The sequence below is a fragment of the Oncorhynchus keta genome, chromosome 18 (assembly GCF_023373465.1).
Source record: "Oncorhynchus keta strain PuntledgeMale-10-30-2019 chromosome 18, Oket_V2, whole genome shotgun sequence".
Taxonomy (NCBI): Eukaryota; Metazoa; Chordata; class Actinopteri; order Salmoniformes; family Salmonidae; genus Oncorhynchus; species Oncorhynchus keta.
Genome location: NC_068438.1, coordinates 47,883,384 through 47,908,397, shown reverse-complemented (window position 1 = coordinate 47,908,397; position 25,014 = coordinate 47,883,384). Strand labels below are relative to the sequence as shown.

General features: G+C 50.2%; 1 pseudogene; it reads right to left on the bottom strand.

The window, feature by feature from the left end:
* LOC127908862 (syntaxin-1A-like) overlaps positions 1-25,014 on the bottom strand; it is a 239,195-nt pseudogene that overhangs the window by 34,701 nt on the left and 179,480 nt on the right.

Here is a 25,014-nt window from a genome sequence, read left to right as displayed (position 1 = left end):
CATCATGTTTTGTCTCAACGCCTACCTCATCCTGTCTCTATCACTCTCTCTGTTTCTCCCCATTACTCCTACCTCTCTCTATGTATCACTCTGTCCCTACCTCTCTATGTATCACTCTGTCCCTACCTCTCTCTCTCTATATATCACTCTGTCCCTACCTCTCTCTATATATCACTCTGTCCCTACCTCTCACTATATATCACTCTGTCCCTACCTCTCACTATATATCACTCTGTCCCTACCTTTCACTATCTCTCTGTTTCTCCCCATTACTCCGACCTCTCTCTATATATCACTCTGTCCCTACCTCTCTCTATGTATCACTCTGTCCCTACCTCTCACTATATATCACTCTGTCCCTACCTCTCACTATATATCACTCTGTCCCTACCTTTCACTCTCTCTCTGTTTCTCCCCATTACTCCGACCTCTCTCTATATATCACTCTGTCCCTACCTCTCTCTATGTATCACTCTGTCCCTACCTCTCACTCTCTCTCTGTTTCTCCCCATTACTCCGACCTCTCTCTATATATCACTCTGTCCCAACCTCTCTATATATATCACTCTGTCCCTACCTCTCACTCTCTCTCTGTTTCTCCCCATTACTCCTACCTCTATATATATCACTCTGTCCCTACCTCTCACTCTCTCTCTGTTTCTCCCCATTACTCCTACCTCTCTATATATATCACTCTGTCCCTACCTCTCTCTATATATCACTCTGTCCCTACCTCTCTCTATATATCACTCTGTCCCTACCTCTCTCTATATATCACTCTGTCCCTACCTCTCTCTATATATCACTCTGTCCCTACCTCTCTTTCTAATCCCCTGCCTGCTGTTTCTTGATATCAGTCAGGCCCACCTGTGACTACAGCAGCTGACAAGTAGGTTGGAGGTGACTCTGTTATAGGTAACAGGTACGTCTGCATGCTATGTGTGTGTGTCCTGCCATGCCAACCTGGGGAAGCTGGTACTATGGAGTGTATATAACCCCAGGCTGACAGGGACCATGCCAACCTGGGAAGCTGGTACTATGGAGTGTATATAACCCCAGGCTGACAGGGACCATGCCAACCTGGGGAAGCTGGTACTATGGAGTGTATATAACCCCAGGCTGACAGGGACCATGCCAACCTGGGGAAGCTGGTACTATGGAGTGTATATAACCCCAGGCTGACAGGGACCATGCCAACCTGGGGAAGCTGGTACTATGGAGTGTATAACCCCAGGCTGACAGGGACCATGCCAACCTGGGAAGCTGGTACTATGGAGAGTATAACCCCAGGCTGACAGGGACCATGCCAACCTGGGGAAGCTGGTACTATGGAGTGTATAACCCCAGGCTGACAGGGACCATGCCAACCTGGGGAAGCTGGTACTATGGAGTGTATAACCCCAGGCTGACAGGGACCATGCCAACCTGGGGAAGCTGGTACTATGGAGAGTATAACCCCAGGCTGACAGGGACCATGCCAACCTGGGGAAGCTGGTACTATGGAGTGTATATAACCCCAGGCTGACAGGGACCATGCCAACCTGGGGAAGCTGGTACTATGGAGAGTATATAACCCCTTAGTGTGCCTGTTACAGAAACATAATACCTGACCAATCAGACAAAAGAGACACGAGCTGTGTTGAATACTCCTACTAACTATTTGTGATGTGGATTGAGTATGTAGTTTACTTATTGGACATAGTATGGATATAGTTAGTATGCCAAAAGTTCCAGGATGCAAAATATGAAGTGTACACTATTTCTGTACTTTAGGCCCATAAAGCAATTCTTCAGGAAATGGGCGTGGCTTCACATCGTTTCCAGATTTGAAGAAAATAGCAGAAAACATGGAGCCGAAGTCCGACGATACAAATTAATTTCTTTAAAACTAAACGATGAAAAATGTTAAGAAAATGTTGAACAATGTAATAAAGTAATGACTTTTCAAATAAGTTACGTTACACATTATGTTGGAAAACAATTTGTTAGCAACGCTGTCCTTACCAACCACATAGCATATCATTAGTAGCAGTATGTATGTTGTTAGCTAACTTAGTTATCTAACATTAGTTGGCTACTTATACATCAAACTTGCCAGTATATTAACTATCTGATATCTAACTAACTACCCAACGTTTATTGACTTGATTATTCACGTCATTCTTAGTTTAGCTAAATGATATAGTCGTACCGTATAGTATAGTCGTTGTGCTTTCTCAATGGACATTCGGGTGCTTTCGTAAATTCTCTCTGGCTATCTACTCCGATTTCAGAGCACTCTCGTCTGAGTGTCCCAGAGTGCAGAATAATGAATTTACATGCGCTCAACACACGTTGAATATTGCCGGTGTCAGTAAGAATTAGCAAAAAAATGTAATTATATTGTTACCAGCAGCACAGTTACAGTCACCGACGCTCTGGATAAAATTAAAACAGCCTAACTAGCTCTGCTAGGTGAATAAAATGGCCAGAGTGGTCTTATTTGTGCCTGAAAGTAGCTAGCAAGCTAGCCAACAATAGCTTGGGTGCTTGACTGCAGTTGTAAGGTCAGAATGGTCAAATCAAACCAACTCCTCGGGCCAGAGCGTCCAGTGTGCGCTCCGAGAGCGAAACGCTTTGAATTTACAAGCGAACTCTGGCACTCCAGATCAAATTTAAGAACACACCCAAAAGTTGTAAAATATCTAACTACTCATTTGTTATGCTAACTAGCTAGCAAGAGGTTGCATAGCAACAGCATCAACTTCCGGCAGACAGGTGAAGAGCTAGTACGCAAAACTGAAATGAAACTGTTAGTTTACAGTATACTAAAATGAATTCATAGCATATAGTATGTACTCATTAAGTATGTAGTATACAGTGTGTTAGTGTGGGTATTCAAACACAGCTCTGGCCTGATCAGAGATCAGAAGGAGGCTGGCACACTCACAACCACTCTGATCAGGAACACACACACACACACACACATACCACACACACACACATACCACACACACACACACACACACACACACACACACACACACACACACACACACACACACTCTGTGATCAGAACACACACACACACACACATTACACACAGGAAGATTCCCACACACACACAATTTAACACACACACACACTCAGGTGGTGACACACAAGACACACACACACACACACACACACCACACACTCACAACCACTCTGATCAGGAACACACACACACACACACACATACCACACACACACACATACCACACACACACACACACCTGCTGTGGTGACTGAATTCCCTCTGTGTAGAAATAGATAGTAGTCGTCCCATTACACACAGGAAGATTCCCTAAAGCACAATTTAACTGTTGGACCTCAGGTGGTGATGGGAAGATGGGACTGCAGCAGCCAAGGCTCAGCTGATTGACTTGCTGCTTACATGGTATGGAATTCACGTAGACTGTGTGTGTGTGTGCATGTGTGTGTGTGTGTGTGTGTGTGTGTGTGTGTGTGTGTGTGTGTGTGTGTGTGTGTGTGTGTGTGTGTGTGTGTGTGTGTGTGAGTGTGTGTGTGTGTGTGTGTGTGTGTGAGCATGTGTCTGTGTGTGTGTGTGTGAGCATGTGTGTGTGTGTGTGTGTGTGTGTGTGTGTGTGTGTGTGTGTGTGTGTGTGTGTGTGTGTGTGTGTGTGTGTGTGTGTGTGTGTGTGTGTGTCTCTACTCACTGATCTCCAGCCGAGGTGCATCTTTTAGTGGACAATACAGTGATGTTGAACTGAATACGTGTAGTAGGTAGAGTACTGTACTCACTGATCTCCAGCTGTCTCTGGATACCTGTAGTAGGTAGAGTACTGTACTCACTGATCTCCAGCTGTCTCTGGATACCTGTAGTAGGTAGAGTACTGTACTCACTGATCTCCAGCTGTCTCTGGATACGTGGAGTAGGTAGAGTACTGTACTCACTGATCTCCAGCTGTCTCTGGATACGTGGAGTAGGTAGAGTACTGTACTCACTGATCTCCAGCTGTCTCTGGATACGTGGAGTAGGTAGAGTACTGTACTCACTGATCTCCAGCTGTCTCTGGATACGTGGAGTAGGTAGAGTACTGTACTCACTGATCTCCAGCTGTCTCTGGATACGTGGAGTAGGTAGAGTACTGTACTCACTGATCTCCAGCTGTCTCTGGATACCTGTAGTAGGTAGAGTACTGTACTCACCGATCTCCAGCTGTCTCTGGATACCTGTAGTAGGTAGAGTACTGTACTCACTGATCTCCAGCTGTCTCTGGATACGTGGAGTAGGTAGAGTACTGTACTCACTGATCTCCAGCTGTCTCTGGATACGTGGAGTAGGTAGAGTACTGTACTCACTGATCTCCAGCTGTCTCTGGATACGTGGAGTAGGTAGAGTACTGTACTCACTGATCTCCAGCTGTCTCTGGATACGTGGAGTAGGTAGAGTACTGTACTCACTGATCTCCATCTGTCTCTGGATATGTAGAGTAGGTAGAGTACTGTACTCACTGATCTCCAGCTGTCTCTGGATACGTGGAGTAGGTAGAGTACTGTACTCACTGATCTCCATCTGTCTCTGGATATGTAGAGTAGGTAGAGTACTGTACTCACTGATCTCCAGCTGTCTCTGGATACGGCCCTTGCAGCGCTCCCTGTAGTCTGACTGGGTGGCGTTGTACTCTGACATCACCTCCACAAACTTACGGGACAGAGTGGAGTGCTATGGGAGACAGGGGAGAGACGGGGAGACGGGGGAGAGACAGGATGACGGGAGAGATGGGGAGACAGGGGGATGGGAGAGACAGGGGAGAGATGGGGAGAGTTGGGGAGAGATGGGGAGACGGGAGAGACAGGGGAGAGACAGGGGAGAGATGGGGAGACGGGAGAAACAGGGGAGAGAGGGGAGAGACAGGGGAGAGATGGGGAGAGTTGGGGAGACGGGAGAAACAGGGGAGAGATGGGGAGATGGGAGAGACGGGGAGTGACAGGGGAGAGATGGGGAGACGGAGAGACAGGGGAGAGATGGGGAGAGATGGGGAGACGGAGAGACAGGGGAGAGATGGGGAGAGTTGGGGAGACGGGAGAAACAGGGGAGAGATGGGGAGACGGGAGAAACAGGGGAGAGATGGGGAGACGGGAGAGACGGGGGAGAGACAGGGGAGAGATGGGGAGACGGGAGAGACAGGGGAGAGATGGGGAGAGATGGGGAGACGGGAGAGACAGGGGAGAGATGGGGAGAGTTGGGGAGACGGGAGAAACAGGGGAGAGATGGGGAGACGGGAGAGACGGGGAGAGACAGGGAGAGATGGGAGACGGGAGAAACAGGGGAGAGACAGGGAGAGACAGGGGAGAGATGGGGAGAGTTGGGGAGACGGGAGAAACAGGGGAGAGATGGGGAGACGGGAGAGACGGGGGAGAGACAGGGGAGAGATGGGGAGAGGGGAGAGAGGGGGAGAGACAGGGAGAGATGGGGAGAGATGGGGAGAGATGGGGAGACGGGAGAGACGGGGGGAGAAACAGGGGGAGAGATGGGGAGACGGGAGAGACGGGGAGAGACAGGGGAGAGATGGGGAGACGGGAGAGACAGGGGAGAGATGGGGAGACGGGAGAGACAGGGGAGAGATGGGGAGATGGGGAGAGATGGAGAGGAGACGGGAGAGATGGGGAGAGTTGGGGAGAGATGGGGAGACGGGAGAGACGGGGGGAGAGACAGGGGAGAGATGGGGAGACGGGAGAGATGGGGAGAGATGGGGAGACAGGAGAGACGGGAGAGATGGGGAGAGACAGGGGAGAGATGGGGAGACGGGAGAGACGGGGAGACAGGGGAGAGATGGGGAGACGGGAGAGACGGGGGAGACAGGGGAGAGATGGGGAGACGGGAGAGACGGGGAGAGACGGGGGAGACGGGGAGAGACGGGGAGAGACAGGGGAGAGATGGGGAGACGGGAGAGACGGGGGAGACAGGGGAGAGATGGGGAGACGGGAGAGACGGGGAGACAGGGAGAGATGGGGAGACGGGAGAGACGGGGAGAGACGGGGAGAGACGGGGGAGAGACGGGGGAGAGACGGGGAGAGACAGGGGAGAGATGGGGAGACGGGAGAGACGGGGAGACAGGGGAGAGATGGGGAGACGGGGAGAGACGGGGAGAGACGGGGAGAGACAGGGGAGAGACGGGGAGAGACAGGGGAGAGACAGGGGAGAGATGGGGAGACGGGAGAGACAGGGGAGAGACAGGGGAGAGATGGGGAGACGGGAGAGACACGGGGAGAGACGGGGGAGAGACAGGAGAGAGACAGGGGAGAGACGGGGAGAGACGGGGAGAGACGGGGGAGAGACAGGGGAGAGACAGGGGAGAGACAGGGAGAGATGGGGAGACGGGAGAGATGGGGAGAGATGGGGAGAGATGGGGAGAGTTGGGGAGAGATGGGGAGACGGGAGAGATGGGGAGAGATGGGGAGAGATGGGGAGAGATGGGGAGAGATGGGGAGACAGGAGAGACGGGGGAGAGGTGGGGAGAGATGGGGAGAGATGGGGAGACGGGAGAGACGGGGGAGAGACAGGGGAGAGATGGGGAGACGGGAGAGACGGGGAGAGACAGGGGAGAGACGGGGAGAGATGGGGAGAGACAGGGGAGAGATGGGGAGACGGGGAGAGACGGGGGGAGACAGGGGAGAGATGGGGAGACGGGAGAGACACGGGGAGAGACAGGGGGGAGAGACAGGGGAGAGACAGGGGAGAGATGGGGAGAGATGGGGGAGACAGGAGAGACGGGGAGAGATGGGGAGAGATGGGGAGAGATGGGGAGAGATGGGGAGAGATGGGGAGAGATGGGGAGAGTTGGGGAGAGATGGGGAGACGGGAGAGATGGGGAGAGATGGGGAGAGATGGGGAGAGATGGGGAGACAGGAGACGGGGGGAGAGACGGGGGAGAGACAGGGGAGAGACATGGGGGAGAGACAGGGGAGAGATGGGGAGACGGGAGAGATGGGGAGAGATGGGGAGAGATGGGGAGACGGGAGAGACGGGGAGAGACGGGGGGAGAGACAGGGGAGAGACAGGGGAGAGACAGGGGAGAGATGGGGAGACGGGAGAGATGGGGAGAGATGGGGAGAGATGGGGAGAGACGGGGGAGAGACAGGGGAGAGATGGGGGAGACGGGAGAGATGGGGAGAGATGGGGAGAGTTGGGGAGAGATGGGGAGAGATGGGGGGAGAGACGGGGAGAGATGGGGAGAGATGGGGAGAGACGGGGAGAGACGGGGGAGACAGGGGAGAGATGGGGAGACGGGAGAGAGACGGGGGGAGAGACAGGGGAGAGATGGGGAGACGGGAGAGACGGGGGAGAGACAGGGGAGAGACGGGGAGAGATGGGGGAGAGACAGGGGAGATGGGGAGACGGGGAGAGACGGGGGGAGACAGGGGAGAGATGGGGAGACGGGAGAGACGGGGGAGAGACGGGGGAGAGACGGGGAGAGACGGGGGAGAGAGGGGGAGAGACAGGAGAGAGACAGGGGAGAGACGGGGAGAGACGGGGGAGAGACAGGGGAGAGACAGGGGAGAGATGGGGGAGACGGGAGAGACGGAGAGACAGGGGAGAGATGGGGAGACGGGAGAGACGGGGGAGAGACGGGGAGAGACGGGGGAGAGACGGGGGAGAGACAGGGAGAGACAGGGAGAGACGGGGAGAGACGGGGAGAGACAGGGGAGACAGGGGAGAGATGGGGAGACGGGAGAGACGGGGGGAGACAGGGGAGAGATGGGGAGACGGGAGAGACGGGGAGAGACGGGGGGGAGAGACGGGGAGAGACAGGAGAGAGACAGGGGAGAGACGGGGGGAGAGACGGGGAGAGACAGGGGAGAGACAGGGGAGAGATGGGGAGACGGGAGAGATGGGGGGGGAGAGACAGGGGAGAGATGGGGAGAGATAGGGGAGAGATGGGGAGATGGGAGAGACAGGGGAGAGACGGGGAGAGATGGGGAGAGATGGGGAGACGGGAGTTGGGGAGAGATGGGGAAGAGATGGGGAGAGATGGGGAGACGGGAGAGATGGGGGAGAGACAGGGGAGAGATGGGGAGAGATGGGGAGACGGGGAGAGACAGGGGAGAGACAGGGGGAGAGATAGGGAGATGGGAGAGACAGGGGAGAGATGGGGAGAGATAGGGAGAGATGGGGAGACGGGAGAGATGGGGAGAGATTGGGATTGATGGGGAGAGATGGGGAGAGATGGGGAGAGATGGGGAGACGGGGGGAGAGACGGGGAGAGACAGGGGAGAGATGGGGAGAGATGGGGAGAGATGGGGAGACGGGAGAGACAGGGGAGAGACAGGGGAGAGATAGGGAGACGGGAGAGATGGGGAGAGATAGGGGAGAGATGGGGAGACGGGAGAGACAGGAGAGAGACAGGGGGATGGGAGAGAGGGGGACGGGAGAGACGGGGAGAGACAGGGGGGCGGGAGAGACGGGGAGAGACAGGGGAGAGACAGGGGGGCGGGAGAGACGGGGAGAGATGGGGGAGAGACGGGGAGAGACAGGGGGGATGGGAGAGACGGGGAGAGACAGGGGAGAGACAGGGGAGAGATGGGGGGCGGGGAGACGGGGAGAGACGGGGAGAGACAGGGGGCGGGAGAGACGTGGAGAGATGGGGGGACGGGAGAGACGGGGAGAGAGGGGAGAGATGGGGATAGACGGGGAGAGACAGGGGGGCGGGAGAGACGTGGAGAGACAGGGGGGACGGGAGAGACGGGGAGAGACAGGGGGGGGAGAGATGGGGAGAGACGGGGAGAGACAGGGGGGCGGGAGAGACGTGGAGAGACAGGGGGACGGGAGAGACGGGGAGAGACGGGGAGAGACAGGGGGGGGGAGAGACGGGGAGAGACAGAGGAGAGATGGGGGAGAGACAGGGGGCGGGAGAGGGGGAGAGCAGGGGGCGGGAGAGACAGGGAGAGACAGGGGAGAGACAGGGGAGAGATGGGGAGACGGGAGAGACAGGGGAGAGACAGGGAGAGATGGGGAGAGACAGGGGAGAGGCAGGGGAGAGACAGGGGAGGGACAGGGGAGAGACAGGGGAGAGACAGGGGAGAGATGGGAGAGGCAGGGGAGAGGCAGGGAGAGACAGGGGAGAGATGGGGGGATGGGAGAGACAGGGGAGAGATGGGGGATGGGAGAGACAGGGAGAGACAGGGGAGAGACAGGGGAGAGGCAGGGGGAGAGACAGGGGAGAGACAGGGGAGAGATGGGGAGAGACAGGGGAGAGACAGGGGAGAGACAGGGGAGAGACAGGGGAGAGATGGGGAGAGACGGGGAGAGATAGGGGAGAGACAGGGGAGAGACAGGGGAGAGATGGGGAGAGGCAGGGGAGAGACGGGAGAGACAGGGGAGAGATGGGGAGAGACAGGGGAGAGACAGGGGAGAGACGGGAGAGATGGGGAGAGACAGGGGAGAGACAGGGAGAGGCAGGGGAGAGATGGGGGATGGGAGAGACAGGGGAGAGATGGGGAGAGACAGGGGGGGAGAGGCAGGGGGAGAGACGGGGGGAGAGACAGGGGGAGAGACAGGGGAGAGATGGGGAGAGACAGGGGAGAGATGGGGAGAGACAGGGGGGGAGAGACAGGGGAGAGATGGGGAGAGACAGGGAGAGATGGGGGGATGGGAGAGACAGGGGAGAGACAGGGGGAGAGACGGGAGAGACGGGGGGAGAGACAGGGGAGAGACAGGGGAGAGACAGGGGGGGAGAGATGGGGAGAGACCGGGGAGAGACAGGGGAGAGACGGGAGAGAGATGGGGAGAGACGGGGAGAGACGGGGAGAGACAGGGGGAGAGACGGGGAGAGACAGGGGGAGATGGGGAGAGACAGGGGAGAGATGGGGAGAGACAGGGGAGAGATGGGGAGAGACAGGGGAGAGACAGGGGAGAGACAGGGGGGGGAGAGACAGGGGAGAGACAGGGGGGGAGAGACGGGGAGAGATGGGGAGAGACGGGGAGAGATGGGGAGAGACGGGGAGAGACAGGGGAGAGACAGGGGAGAGACAGGGGGATGGGAGGGGAGAGCAGGGGGAGAGATGGGGAGAGACAGGGGGGGAGAGACAGGGGACCGGACTTTCACTATTTGCACTTCATTACAACACTGTATATATACACATAATATGACATTTGAAATGTCTCTATTAGGAAATTCTGTGAGTGTAATGTTTACTGTTTATTTATTATTGTTTATTTCACTTTATCTTATCACTTTATTATCTACTTGGGAGATGGGACATAGTTTCCCATGGGAGAGACAGGGGAGGCAGGGGAGACAGGTGGGGAGAGACGGGGGAGTTAGGGAGGTCATTGTCTCCTCTCTCCTGACTCCTCTCTCCTGACGCCTCTCTCCTGACCTGACTCCTCTCTCCTGCTGGGACTCCTCTCAGACTGAGAGTCTCCTCTCACCTGTCTCCTCTCTCCTGACTCCTCTCTCCTGGGAGGGGGAGAGACTGACTCCTCTCTCCTGTCTCCTCTCTCCTCTCTCCTGACTGGGGGGATGGGAGAGACTGTCTCCTCTCTCCTGCTTTCTCTCTCCTGAGAGGCAGGGGAGACTCCTCTCTCCTGAGAGACTCCTGTCTCCTCAGGGGGAGACTCCTCTCTCCTGTCTCCTGTCTCCTCTCACCTGTCTCCTCTCTCCTGCTTCCTATTTGACTCCTCTCACCTGCCTCCTCTCTCCTGAGACAGGGGATGTCTCCTCTCTCTGACTCCTCTCTCCTGACTCTCTCTCCTGCTTCCTCTCTCCTGACTCCTCTCACCTGCCTCCTCTCTCCTGTCTCCTCTCTCCTGTCTCCTCCTCTCCTGACTCCTCTCTCTGACTCCGGGGGAGAGGGGACTCCTCGGGGGTCTCCTCTCAGGGGCCTCCTCTCTCCTGCCTCCTCTCTCCTGGAGAGACTTCCTGCCTCCTCTCTCCTGGGGAGTCTCTCCTGCCTCCTCTCTCCTGTCTCCTCTCTCCTGTCTCCTCTCTCCTGACTCCTCTCTCCTGTCTCCTCTCTCCTGACTCCTCTCTCCTGTCTCCTCTCTCCTGACTCCTCTCTCTGAGACTGTCTCTGACTCATCTCTCCTGTCTCCTCTCTCCTGACTCCTCTCTCCTGCTTCCTCTCTCCTGTCTCCTCTCTCCCTGAGACTCTCTCCTGTCTCCTCTCTCCTGACTCATCTCTCCTGACTCATCTCTCCTCTCTCTGACTCATCTCTCCTGACTCCTCTCTTCTGACTCATCTCTCCTGACTCCTCTCTCTGACTCAGACTCCTCTCTCCTGTCTCCTGACTCCTCTCTCCTGCTTCCTCTCTCCTGCCTCATCTCTCCTGACTCCTCTCTCCTGACTCCCTCTCTCCTGACTCCTCTCTCCTGACTCCTCTCTCCTGACTCCTCTCTCCTGACTCCTCTCTCCTGACTCCTGTCTCATCTCTCCTGTCCTGTCTCCTCTCACCTGACTCCTTCTCCTGTCTCATCTTCCTGCCTCCTCTCTCCTGACTCCTCTCTCCTGACTCCTCTCTCCTGACTCCTCTCTCCTGACTCCTCTCTCCTGTCTCCTCTCTCCTGACTCCTCTCTCCTGTCTCCTCTCTCCTGTCTCCTCTCTCCTGACTCCTCTCTCCTGACTCCTCTCTCCTGACTCCTCTCTCCTGACTCCTCTCTCCTGACTCCTCTCTCCTGACTCCTCTCTCCTGTCTCCTCTCTCCTGACTCCTCTCTCCTGTCTCCTCTCTCCTGACTCCTCTCTCCTTCCTCCTCTCTCCTGTCTCCTCTCTCCTGACTCCTCTCTCCTGCCTCCTCTCTCCTGACTCCTGTCTCCTCTCTCCTGTCTCCTCTCTCCTGACTCTCTCCTGACTCCTCTCTCCTGACTCCTCTCTCCTGACTCCTCTCTCCTGTCTCCTCTCTCCTGTCTCCTCTCTCCTGTCTCCTCTCTCCTGACTCCTCTCTCCTGACTCCTCTCTCCTGACTCCTCTCTCCTGACTCCTCTCTCCTGACTCCTCTCTCCTGACTCCTGTCTCCTCTCTCCTGTCTCCTCTCTCCTGACTCCTCTCTTCTGACTCCTCTCTCCTGACTCCTCTCTCTCCCTCTCTCCTGACTCCTCTCTCCTGACTCCTCTCTCCTGACTCCTCTCTCCTGACTCATCTCTCCTGACTCCTCTCTCCTGACTCATCTCTCCTGACTCATCTCTCCTGTCTCCTCTCTCCTGTCTCCTCTCTCCTGACTCCTCTCTCCTGACTCCTCTCTCCTGACTCATCTCTCCTGACTCCTCTCTCCTGACTCCTCTCTCCTGACTCCTCTCTCCTGTCTCCTCTCTCCTGACTCCTCTCTCCTGTCTCCTCTCTCCTGTCTCCTCTCTCCTGACTCCTCTCTCCTGACTCCTGTCTCCTCTCTCCTGACTCATCTCTCCTGACTCCTCTCTCCTGACTCCTCTCTCCTGACTCCTCTCTCCTGACTCATCTCTCCTGTCTCCTCTCTCCTCTCTCCTGACTCATCTCTCCTGACTCATCTCTCCTGACTCATCTCTCCTGACTCCTCTCTCCTGACTCATCTCTCCTGACTCCTCTCTCCTGTCTCCTCTCACCTGACTCCTCTCTCCTGTCTCCTCTCTCCTGTCTCCTCTCTCCTGTCTCCTCTCTCCTGTCTCCTCTCTCCTGACTCCTCTCTCCTGTCTCCTCTCTCCTGTCTCCTCTCTCCTGACTCCTCTCTCCTGTCTCCTCTCTCCTGTCTCCTCTCTCCTGACTCCTCTCTCCTGACTCCTCTCTCCTGTCTCCTCTCACCTGTCTCCTCTCTCCTGACTCCTCTTCCGCTCCCTCACACATCCTTACATCTCTACCACTGCACTCTCTCCTCTTCTCACTTTCTCTCCTCCTGACTCACCTGTGTCTTGCGTATCCTCAGGTCAGCTGAAGACTTGTTCTGACTCTCCTCCTGCTCAATGGTCTGTTGGATACCTGCAGGAAGATAGAAGATACAGACCAGAAGACTTTGTGATTCCTTGGTAAAAGGGATTTATGAAATCCGAAGACACATTACGTTAACCGAGACATATTAAACCAATGATATTTACTGTTACAAACAAGAACTTTCGCACTGCACAGGTCTGTCTTTTTACTGAAATAAACTTGCCTGAAAATCGACCCAATACCAACGGGGAAGTCTGCAGTGTTGAGAGCAGTTGTATGAAACCAATCTGTACGTCAAACCAAGCTCTTAACCGTGCCAGCCCGCTATTAACCGTGCCAGCCCGCTATTAACCGTGCCAGCCCGCTCTTAACCGTGCCGGCCCGCTCTTCATTTGTGTTCAGTTCGAAACACCAAAAGTTCTGCTAGAAACTGTGCATCACGGACTGCAGGACCCAAATGCTGAAATGTAATCTCTGCATCCAACACCAATATATTACTGTAATGTCATCTCTCCATCCAACACCACCATATTACTGTAATGTCATCTCTCCATCCAACACCACCATATTACTGTAATGTCATCTCTCCATCCAACACCACCATATTACTGTAATGTCATCTCTCCATCCAACACCACCATATTACTGTAATGTCATCTCTCCATCCAACACCACCATATTACTGTAATGTCATCTCTCCATCCAACACCACCATATTACTGTAATGTAATCTCTCCATCCAACACCACCATACTACTGTAATGTCATCTCTCCATCCAACACCACCATATTACTGTAATGTCATCTCTCCATCCAACACCACCATATTACTGTAATGTCATCTCTCCATCCAACACCACCATATTACTGTAATGTCATCTCTCCATCCAACACCACCATATTACTGTAATGTCATCTCTCCATCCAACACCACCATACTACTGTAATGTCATCTCTCCATCCAACACCACCATATTACTGTAATGTCATCTCTCCATCCAACACCACCATATTACTGTAATGTCATCTCTCCATCCAACACCACCATACTACTGTAATGTCATCTCTCCATCCAACACCACCATATTACTGTAATGTCATCTCTCCATCCAACACCACCATATTACTGTAATGTCATCTCTCCATCCAACACCACCATACTACTGTAATGTCATCTCTGTATCCAACACCACCATACTACTGTAATGTCATCTCTCCATCCAACACCACCATATTACTGTAATGTCATCTCTCCATCCAACACCACCATATTACTGTAATGTCATCTCTCCATCCAACACCACCATACTACTGTAATGTCATCTCTCCATCCAACACCACCATATTACTGTAATGTCATCTCTCCATCCAACACCACCATACTACTGTAATGTCATCTCTGCATCCAACACCACCATATTACTGTAATGTCATCTCTCCATCCAACACCACCATATTACTGTAATGTCATCTCTGCATCCAACACCACCATACTACTGTAATGTCATCTCTCCATCCAACACCACCATACTACTGTAATGGCATCTCTGTATCCAACACCACCATACTACTGTAATGTCATCTCTCCATCCAACACCACCATATTACTGTAATGTCATCTCTCCATCAACACCACCATACTACTGTAATGTCATCTCTCCATCCAACACCACCATATTACTGTAATGTCATCTCTCCATCCAACACCACCATATTACTGTAATGTCATCTCTCCATCCAACACCACCATATTACTGTAATGTCATCTCTCCACAACACCACCATATTACTGTAATGTCATCTCTGCATCCAACACCACCATATTACTGTAATGTCATCTCTCCATCCAACACCACCATATTACTGTAATGTCATCTCTGCATCCAACACCACCATATTACTGTAATGTCATCTCTCCATCCAACACCACCATATTACTGTAATGTCATCTCTCCATCCAACACCACCATATTACTGTAATGTCATCTCTCCATCCAACACCACCATACTACTGTAATGTAATCTCTCCATCCAACACCACCATATTACTGTAATGTCATCTCTCCATCCAACACCACCATACTACTGTAATGTAATCTCTCCATCCAACACCACCATACTACTGTAATGTCATCTCTCCATCCAACACCACCATACTACTGTAATGTCATCTCTCCATCCAACACCACCATACTACTGTAATGTCATCTCTCCATCCAACACCACCATACTACTGTAATGTCATCTCTCCATCCAACACCACCATACTACTGTAATGTCATCTCTCCATCCAACACCACCATACTACTGTAATGTCATCTCTCCATCCAACACCACCATATTACTGTAATGTCATCTCTCCATCCAACACCACCATATTACTGTAATGTCATCTCTCCATCCAACACCACCATACTACTGTAATGTCATCTCTCCATCCAACACCACCATATTACTGTAATGTCATCTCTCCATCCAACACCACCATATTACTGTAATGTCATATCTCCATCCAACACCACCATATTACTGTAATGTCATCTCTCCATCCAACACCACCATACTACTGTAATGTCATATCTGCATCCAACACCACCATACTACTGTAATGTCATCTCTCCATCCAACACCACCATATTACTGTAATGTCATCTCTGCATCCAACACCACCATACTACTGTAATGTCAGTATGACCCTGTATATGTGTCATTAGATAAACAAGACCAGTCGCTGGGTGACTATCTGGTGACTACAGGGTGACTACAGTCCTCCTAGTGTCCACACTACAGGGTGACTACGGTCCTCCTAGTGTCCACACTACAGGGTGACTACGGTCCACACTACAGAGTGAATACGGTCCTCCTAGTGTCCACACTACAGAGTGAATACGGTTCTCCTAGGGTCCACACTACAGGGTGACTACTGTTCTCCTAGGGTCCACACTACAGAGTGACTACTGTCCTCCTAGGGTCCACACTACAGAGTGACTACTGTCCTCCTAGGGTCCACACTACAGGGTGACTACTGTCCTCCTAGGGTCCACACTACAGGGTGACTACTGTCCTCCTAGTGTCCACACTACAGAGTGAATACGGTCCTCCTAGTGTCCACACTACAGAGTGAATACGGTTCTCCTAGGGTCCACACTACAGGGTGACTACTGTCCTCCTAGGGTCCACACTACAGGGTGACTACTGTCCTCCTAGTGTCCACACTACAGGACATCTGCCTCTGCCTCTATAATATAACATCTGCCTCTGCCTCTATAATATAACATTTGCCTCTGCCTCTATAATATAACATCTCGCCTGCCTCTATAATATAACATCTCCCCCTGCCTCTATAATATAACATCTCCCCCTGCCTCTATAATATAACATCTGCCTCTGCCTCTGCCTCTATAATATAACATTTGCCTCTGCCTCTATAATATAACATCTCCGCTGCCTCTATAATATAACATCTGCCCTGCCTCTATAATATAACATCTGCCCTGCCTCTATAATATAACATCTCCTCTGCCTCTATAATATAACATCTCCCCTGCCTCTATAATATAACAGCTCCCCTGCCTCTATAACATAGCATCTCGCCTGCCTCTATAATATAACATCTCGCCTGCCTCTATAATATAACATCTCCCCCTGCCTCTATAATATAACATCTGCCTCTGCCTCTATAATATAACATCTGCCTCTGCCTCTATAATATAACATTTGCCTCTGCCTCTATAATATAACATCTCCTCTGCCTCTATAATATAACATCTCCCCCTGCCTCTATAATATAACATCTGCCTCTGCCTCTATAATATAACATCTGCCTCTGCCTCTATAATATAACATCTGCCAGAGGCAGATGTTATATTATAGAGGCAGGGGGAGATGTTATATTATAGAGGCAGGCGAGATGTTATATTATAGAGGCAGAGGCAAATGTTATATTATAGAGGCAGAGGCAGATGTTATATTATAGAGGCAGATGCAGATGTTATATTATAGAGGCAGAGGCAGATGTTATATTATAGAGGCAGGGGGAGATGTTATATTATAGAGGCAGGCAAGATGTTATATTATAGAGGCAGGGGGGTTGTCATATTAGAGAAAGGGGAGATGCTATATTATAGAGGCAGGGGAGATGTTATATTATAGAGGTAAATGTTACATTATAGAGGCAGGGGAGATGCTATATTATAGAGGCAGGGTAGATGCTGCAGAATCTGCAGTATATTGGGATGGGGCCAGGTAGAATTTTCTGTATATTGGGGAGGGGCCAGGTAGAATCTGCATTATATTGGGGTGGGGCCAGGTAGAATCTGCATTATATTGGGGTGGGGCCAGGTACAGTGGGGCAAATAGGTATTTAGTCAGAAAATACTTATTTTCCACCATCATTTGCAAATAAATCCATTAAAAATCCTAAAATTTGATAATTTTTTTCTCTCATTTTGTCTGTCATAGTTGAAGTGTACCTATGATGAAAATTACAGGCCTCTCTCATCTTTTTAAGTGGGAGAACTTGCACAATTGGTGGCTGAATAAATACTTGTTTGCCCCACTGTAGAATCTGCAGTATATTGGGGAGGGGCCAGGTAGAATCTGCAGTATATTGGGGAGGGGCAAGGTAGAATCTGCAGTATATTGGGGAGGGGCCAGGTAGAATCTGCTGTATATTGGGGAGGGGACAGTTAGAATCTGAATTATATTAGGGTAGGGCCAGGTAGATTCTGCATTATATTAGGGTGGGACCAGGTAGAATCTGCATTATATGAGGGTGGGACCAGGTAGAATCTGCATTATATTGGGGAGGGGCCAGGTAGAATCTGCATGATATTGGGGAGGGTCCAGGTAGAATCTGCATGATATTGGGGAGGGGCCAGGTAGAATCTGCATTATATTGGGGATGGGCCAGGTTGAATCTGCTGTATATTGGCGGAGGGGCCAGGTAGAATCTGCAGTATATTGGGGTGGTTCCAGGTAGAATCTGCATTATATTGGGGAGGGGCCAGGTAGAATCTGTTGTCTATTGGGGAGGGGCCAGGTAGAATCTGCATTATACTGGGGAGGGGCCGGGTAGAATCTGCTGTATATTGGGGAGGGGCCAGGTAGAATCTGCATTATACTGGGGAGGGGCCGGGTAGAATCTGCTGTATATTGGGGAGAGGCCCGGTAGAATATGCTGTATATTGGGGAGGGGCCAGGTAGACTGTGTTGTTTTTTGGTTACTCACTCTTTAGTTTGGAGCGAACTTTATTGGCCAACTTCTTAATGTCCGTCATCAGAACTTCCAGGTCCCCCTTCGTCTCTGAGGAGAGAGAGAATAGAGGACATGAGAAGAGAAGAGAAGAGGAGAGGACACGAGAAGGGAGGAGAAGAGAGGAGAGGAGATATGACATGAGAAAAGAAATGACAGGAGAGGAGAGAGGACATGAGGCGAGAGGACACGAAGAGAGAGGACACGGGGGGAGAGGACACGAAGAGAGAGGACACGAAGAGAGAGGACATGAGAAGGGAAGACACGAGAAGAGAGGACATGAGAAGGGAAGACACGAGAAGAGAGGACACGAGAAGAGAGGACGTGAGAAGAGAGGACGTGAGAAGAGAGGACGTGAGAAGAGAGGACGTGAGAAGAGAGGACGTGAGAAGAGAGTACGTGAGAAGAGAGGACGTGAGAAGAGAGGACGTGAGAAGAGAGGACACGAGAAGGGAAGACATGAGAAGAGAGGACACGAGAAGGGAAGACACGAGAAGAGAGGACACGAGAAGAGAGGACGTGAGAAGAGAGGACGTGAGAAGAGAGGACGTGAGAAGAGAGGATGTGAGAAGAGAGGACGTGAGTAGAGAGGACACGAGAAGAGAGGACGTGAGTAGAGAGGACACGAGAAGAGAGGACACGAGAAGAGAGGACACGAGAAGAGAGGACACGAGAAGAGAGGACACGAGAAGAGAGGACACGAGAAGAGAGGACATGAGAAGAGAGGACATGAGAAGGGAAGACATGAGAAGAGAGGACACGAGAAGAGAGGACGTGAGAAGAGAGGACATGAGAAGAGAAGACATGAGAAGAGAGGACATGAGAAGAGAGGACATGAGAAGAGAGGACATGAGAAGAGAAGACATGAGAAGAGAGGACATGAGAAGAGAGGACGTGAGAAGAGAGGACATGAGAAGAGAGGACGTGAGAAGAGAAGACATGAGAAGAATGCGTGACATGAGCTTTTATGTGGATATTATTACATGATAATACATTACAATCAGACATTCTGAATCAATGAATGAGAGAAACTACATTCTAAATGAATGAGAGAAACGACATTCTAAATGAATGAGAGAAACGACATTCTAAATGAATGAGAGAAACGACATTCTAAATGAATGAGAGAAACGACATTCTAAATGAATGAGAGAAACGACATTCTAAATGAATGAGAGAAACATCATTCTAAATGAATGAGAGAAACGACATTCTAAATGAATGAGAGAAACGACATTCTAAATGAATGAGAGAAACGACATTCTAAATGAATGAGAGAAACATCATATTCTAGTAAATGAGAGGAAAAGAAGGGTAATAATGGAGGAAAGTGGAGGAGAGGAGAGGAGAGGAAGGGGGAGGAGAGGAGAGAAGAGGAGAGGAGAGGAGAGGAAGAGGGAGGAGACGAGACGAGACGAGACGAGACGAGAGGAGAGGAGAGGAGAGGAAGGGGGAGGAGAGGAGAGGAGAGGAGAGGAGAGGAAGGGAGAGGAGAGGAGAGGAGAGGAGGAGAGGGAGAGGAGAGGAGAGGAGAGAGGAGAGGAGAGGAGAGGAGAGGAGAGGAGAGGAGAGGAGAGGAAGGGGGAGGAGAGGAAAGTGGAGGAGAGGAGAGGAGAGGAGAGGAAGGGGGAGGAAAGTGGAGGAGAGGAGAGGAGAGGAAGGGGGAGAAAAGTGGAGGAGAGGAGAGGAAGTTATGACATGCTATTCATGCTATGATATGACATGCTATTCTACAAAATTCTTTCTCTGTAATTAATATTACCTAATTGAGCTAATCATGTAAATGTACTAGAAAGTCAGGGCACCACGAAAGAGTGTATATTGTATATTGTATATTGTATATGCCATTTAGCAGACGCTTTTATCCAAAGCGACTTACAGTCATGTGTGCATACATTCTACGTATGGGTGGTCCCGGGGATCGAACCCACTACCCTGGCGTTACAAGCGCCATGCTCTACCAACTGAGCTACAGAAGGACCGAGTGTTTATAGAGCTGTTATTTACCGAATAAACTCTGAAAGACCTAGTAATATTTTACAACAATAGCAGTCAATATTAATCGTCACCTTATTTCGTCTCATCTGAAAGTTGTAAATTCTTGGTTATCTTCACGAACCCTGGCTAACAAGTTGAATCAGCAATACACAATTGGGTTTAATTATTTATTTACTAAATAGCTAACTAATCACACAAAATTACATATCCACAGAATGCAAATTATGTCATACAGAAAACGTCCCTGGTGGATGGAGCCGACATGGCTAGTTACACAAAGGAAAGGGGGTTGGGTTTGAGTGAAAGAGCGGGAAGACTGAGGAACAAAGGGAGAAGCTGTGCTATTGTAAATACAGTATCTTATGCATTCTAAATTACAGCCCATTTGGAAAAGGAAAATGCTGTGCTTCGGTAGGTTGGTCGTAGATGCTGGCCGTGTTGGCCAACAGAGATCTTCCTGTCCTCGGAAGAATGTCACTGGTGGTAAATTGGATACGTTGTAGTATTGTCGTTGTGTGTTAGACTGGGTACGTTGTCCGTCCTTTCCTAGCCCGTGTTTACAGCTGCTGTTGCTAACTCACTTCTTTAGTGAATAAGAGTTCAAAGTTCATACCATTCGCAACCAAAGCTCACGCTGAGGTTGGCTTAGTTCTGTAGTTGACATGTTAGTCCTTTTAATGTGGGACAGTCGTCCTCACGTCCTCGGAACAGATAGTTACATTTTCGTCAAGGGCTTATATAGTGGAGGGAGAGAAGGGTGTGTTTCATAGTTTATAACCCATGTCTCTTCACAGGGGCGGGCCACTGATTGAGCAGAGCTCTAACCTTATGAAAACCCAAATATCTCATTTGGAAGCTAAAATTACATTTAATATTTTCACAAATGTATGTCATATTTAAACATTTAAATTGCACAACAATTCCATGTGAATCTGATAACTAGAATGTGTAGACTTTCCCAGATACAGTTTATGTCGTCCTGTCATAAGTCATAATGTCTCAGATGACAACCGAACTGACATCATATTCATTAAGTACCAACACATATTTTCCACTGGTTGGATTCCCGAAATATGGTTCCTTTCCCCCCACCGTTTGATGTTCCCAGACTCTCTATGTTTAACAAAGGCTATTCAAGAGTCCTTCAGTAGAGTCGAGAGAGAAGGGGGAAAGGTATTTATTATTATTATTATTATTATTATTATTATTATTTATGGGGGGGGTCATAAACCTTAGCCACAGGCCAACGTCATGACATCCCTATTCATCAGCCATATACAGTTGAAGGCGGAAGTTGACCTACACCTTAGCCAAAAACATTTAAACTCAGTAATTCTGATATTTAATCCTCGTACAAAATCCCTGTTTTAGGTCAGTCAGGATCACCACTTTATTTTAAGAATGAGAAATGTCAGAATAAAAGTAGAGAGAATGATTAATTTCAGCTTTTATTTCTTTCATCACATTCCCAGTGGGTCAGAAGTTTACATGCACTCAATTAGTATTTGGTAGCATTGCCTTTAAATGATTTAACTTGGGTCAAACGTTTTGGGTAGCCTCCCACAAGCTTCCCACAATAAGTTGGGTGAATTTTGGCCCATTCCTCCTGACAGAGCTGGTAAAACTGAGTCAGGTTTGTAGGCCTCCCTGCTCACACACACTTTATCAGTTCTGCCCACATGTTTTCTATAAGATTGAGGTCAGGCCTTTGAGATGGCCACTCCAATACCTTGACTTTATTGTCCTTAAGCCTTATGTCCCCAACTTTGGAAGTATGCTTGGGGTCATTGTCAATTTGGAAGACCCATTTGTGACCAAGCTTTAACTTCCTGACTGATGTCTTGAATATATCCACATAATTTTCCAACCTCATGATGCCATTTATTTTGTAAAGTGCACCAGTCCCTCCTGCAGCAAAGCACCCCCGGAACATGATGCTGCCACCCCCGTGCTTCACGGTTGGGATGGTGTTCTTTGGCTTGCAAGCCTCCCCCTTTTTCTTCCAAACATATATCAAGGGTATGGGAGGCGATGTCAGGTGCAGGAGAGCAGAGTGTAGTGAACAGGCGCACTTTAATTCCGTTCCACAAAAAACAGCACATAAAAACAATAACGTGCCAAAAACACGGAACAAAAGTCCGACAATAATCCACATCACAAACAAACAATTACACACAAAGACATGGAGGGGAAACAGAGGACTAAATTCATGCTGTAATTAGGGAATGAAAACCAGGTGTGTAATGGAACAAGACAAAACAAATGGACGTATGAGAAATGGAGCGGCGATGGCTAGAAAGCCGGTGACGTCGATCGCCGAACGAACAAGGAGAGGAGCCGACTTCGGTGGAACATAATGATGGTCACTATGGCCAAACGGTTCTATTTTTGTTCCATCAGAACAGAGGACATTTCTCCCCAAAAATATTATCTTTGTCCCCATGTGCAGTTGCAAACCGTAGTCTGGCTTTTTTATGGCGGTTTTGGAGCAGTGGCTTCTTCCTTGCTGAGCGGCCTTTCAGGTTATGTCAATATAGGACTCGTTTTACTATGGATATAGATATTTTGTACCTGTTTCCTCCAGTATCTTCACAAGGTCCTTGTTGTTCTGGGATTGATTTGCACTTTTCGCACCAAAGTACGTTCATCTCTGGGAGACAGAACGCATCTCCTTCCTGAGCGGTATGACGGATGCGTGGTCCCATGGTGTTTATATTTGCATACTATTGTTTGTACAGATGAACGTGGTACCTTCAGGCGTTTGTAAATTGCTCCCAAGAATGAACCAGACTTGTGGAGGTCTACAATGTTTTTTCTGAGGTCTTGGCTGATTTCTTTTGATTTTCCCAGGATGTCAAGCAAAGAGGCACTGAGTTTGAAGGAAGGCCTTGAAATACATCCACAGGTACACCTCCAATTGACTCAAATTATGTCAATTAGCCTATCAGAAGCGTCTAAAGCCATGACAATTTCTGGAATTTTCCAAGCAGTTTAAAGGCACAGTCAATTTAGTGTATGTAAACTTCTGACACACTGGAATTGTGACACAGTTAATTATAAGTGAAATAATCTGTATGTAAACAATTGTTGGAAAAATGACTTGTGTCATGCACAAAGTAGATGTCCTAACCGACTTGCCAAAACTATAGTTTGTTAACAAGACATTTGTGGAGTGGTTGAGAAATGAGTTTTAATGAGTCCAATCTAAGTGTATTTAAACTTCAGACTTCAACTGTACATTCCTCTTCAGGTGTGTTTTCTGCTTTGTCCAACAGGGGGAGCTGGTGAACAACATTGATCAGAACGTGTGTAACAGCCAGGACTATGTGGAACAGGCCAGAGACAACTACAAGGCTGCCGTCAGCATGCAGAAGGGCGGCCACAGGGTGAGACCCAACAACACACAGTCTATGGACATACTCTCATACAACCCTCCCTCTCTTCCTTTTCTCCTGTCTCTACTCTTCCCTCTCTTCCTCTACCTTGTCTGTCTACTCTTCCCTCTCTTCCTTTTCTCCTGTCTGTCTACTCTTCCCTCTCTTCCTCTGCCCTGTCTGTCTACTCTTCCCTCTCTTCCTCTACCCTGTCTGTCTACTCTTCCCTCTCTTCCTCTGCCCTGTCTGTCTACCCTTCCCTCTCTTCCTCTACCCTGTCTGTCTACTCTTCCCTCTCTTCCTCTGCCCTGTCTGTCTTCTCTTCCCTCTCTTCCTCTGCCCTGTCTGTCTACCCTTCCCTCTCTTCCTCTACCCTGTCTGTCTACCCTTCCCTCTCTTCCTCTGCCCTGTCTGTCTTCTCTTCCCTCTCTTCCTCTGCCCTGTCTGTCTTCTCTTCCCTCTCTTCCTCTGCCCTGTCTGTCTTCTCTTCCCTCTCTTCCTCTGCCCTGTCTGTCTACTCTTCCCTCTCTTCCTCTGCCCTGTCTGTCTTCTCTTCCCTCTCTTCCTTTTCTCCTGTCTGTCTACTCTTCCCTCTCTTCCTTTTCTCCTGTCTGTCTTCTCTTCCCTCTCTTCCTTTTCTCCTGTCTGTCTACTCTTCCCTCTCCCTTTTCTCCTGTCTGTCTACTCTTCCCTCTCTTCCTTTTCTCCTGTCTGTCTACTCTTCCCTCTCTTCCTTTTCTCCTGTCTGTCTACTCTTCCCTCTCTTCCTTTTCTCCTGTCTGTCTTCTCTTCCCTCTCTTCCTCTGCCCTGTCTGTCTACTCTTCCCTCTCTTCCTTTTCTCCTGTCTGTCTACTCTTCCCTCTCTTCCTTTTCTCCTGTCTGTCTACTCTTCCCTCTCTTCCTCTGCCCTGTCTGTCTACTCTTCCCTCTCTTCCTTTTCTCCTGTCTGTCTACTCTTCCCTCTTCCTTTTCTCCTGTCTGTCTACTCCTCCCTCTCTCCCTTTTCTCCTGTCTGTCTTCTCTTCCCTCTTCCTCTGCCCTGTCTGTCTACTCTTCCCCCTCTTCCTTTTGTCCTGTCTGTCTACTCTTCCCTCTCTCCCTTTTCTCCTGTCTGTCTACTCTTCCCTCTTCCTTTTCTCCTGTCTGTCTACTCCTCCCTCTCTCCCTTTTCTCCTGTCTGTCTTCTCTTCCCTCTTCCTCTGCCCTGTCTGTCTACTCTTCCCCCTCTTCCTTTTCTCCTGTCTGTCGCTTCCCTCTCTTCCTTTTCTCCTGTCTGTCTACTCTTCCCTCTCTCCCTTTTCTCCTGTCTGTCTTCTCTTCCCTCTTCCTCTGCCCTGTCTGTCTACTCTTCCCTCTCTTCCTTTTCTCCTGTCTGTCTACTCTTCCCTCTCTTCCTCTGCCCTGTCTGTCTACTCTTCCCTCTCTTCCTCTGCCCTGTCTGTCTACTCTTCCCTCTCTTCCTCTGCCCTGTCTGTCTACTCTTCCCTCTCTTCCTTTTCTC